The sequence below is a fragment of the Branchiostoma floridae genome, chromosome 3 (assembly GCF_000003815.2).
Source record: "Branchiostoma floridae strain S238N-H82 chromosome 3, Bfl_VNyyK, whole genome shotgun sequence".
Lineage (NCBI taxonomy): Eukaryota > Metazoa > Chordata > Leptocardii > Amphioxiformes > Branchiostomatidae > Branchiostoma > Branchiostoma floridae.
In genome coordinates, this window is record NC_049981.1 from 10,455,380 (window position 1) to 10,456,457 (window position 1,078).

Sequence of the window (1,078 nt, forward strand, 5' to 3'; positions counted from 1 at the left end):
AAATATACCCCATACATGTATACTGTCCACACAAAGAAATATGACTGAATAGTCACGGGAAAAAGACAGCATCAAAAAAATTGCCCCCCCCCCCCCTCACTCTCCATTATACTAAGTAAATTGGACTCTTCCTCTTGAAAAGTGCAAGTTCAGCTCATTCAACAAGAGTCTGGTTATCTGTAATAATTCTTTTAGAGCCCAGTTAGTTCACGTTATCTTTAACAGACATCTTGAGGTGAAAGATAAGATAACTCTTACCTGGTGACTCTTACCGCAGGAGCAGATGGAGGCCCATCCGGACGGTGGGAATTCCCGAAAAAGTGAAATCTGACAGCGTCTCCTGACAGCTGTTTCAATCAACCGCTGCAAAATGAAAGAAAGAAATGATTTGGAAACATATTCCGTTGAAATTAAATGTTTTGGCAAATACATAGATTTAAAGAATGTATCAAAATTATTTTGAAATATATTGATCGGCTATATACATTAAAGAGGTTAATACATCAATTATAGGAAAATATTTTGTTGCGTTTAGCTGAGCATTTTGGCGGGAAATAAATGATGAGGATCAGCGCGAGCTAGCAAGGAAGTTCAGACAGTTTCGGCCGATTATGACTTTTGTGGCAAGTGTTGACTGTAAAAGGTTAGTTTTATCGACTTTAATGTGTGACATATGTCGTTGTTGTTGTAAAGATTTTAAAGAAAGGAAGAGATCTAACTTCAGTTTCGAAATGACTCTGGAAAGGGACATAAGTTTGTGACAGTTGGGGGAGGGCGCGCGCGGGTGGTAGTAAAAATGAGAAATGGTGATACAAATGTATCTTTTGCGCCTTTTCTCCCCTTCCGAGGGTAAAATCACGATTTGTATTTTGCTTTATGTCATGTCCGATCAAAACTGCGGATGTATCTCTTGTCACTCAGTTCAGTCTCAGATGCAGTTTAGATATGGGTTTAAACCAAGGCCATGTTAAATGTAACTAGAGTTCGGGGACCTCATACCTCCATGAAATATTTATTGCTTTTTTGTGGATGGTATGTATGTTTATAGTGGGTTGTATTTGAGAGTAGTGGTTATAAA

The 1,078-nt window shown here is 38.4% G+C and overlaps 1 protein-coding gene across 2 annotated transcripts in view; it reads right to left on the bottom strand.

Annotated features, from left to right (window-relative positions):
• LOC118411255 (serine-rich adhesin for platelets-like) overlaps positions 1-337 on the bottom strand; it is a 9,245-nt gene extending 8,908 nt beyond the window's left edge. For both annotated transcript variants that reach the window (XR_004830655.1, XM_035813418.1), the window contains exon 1: positions 259-337. The gene's annotated coding sequence lies outside the window, so the exon portion shown is untranslated. The remainder of the gene's footprint in view (positions 1-258) is intronic.
• Between the last annotated feature and the right edge of the window lie 741 nt (positions 338-1,078).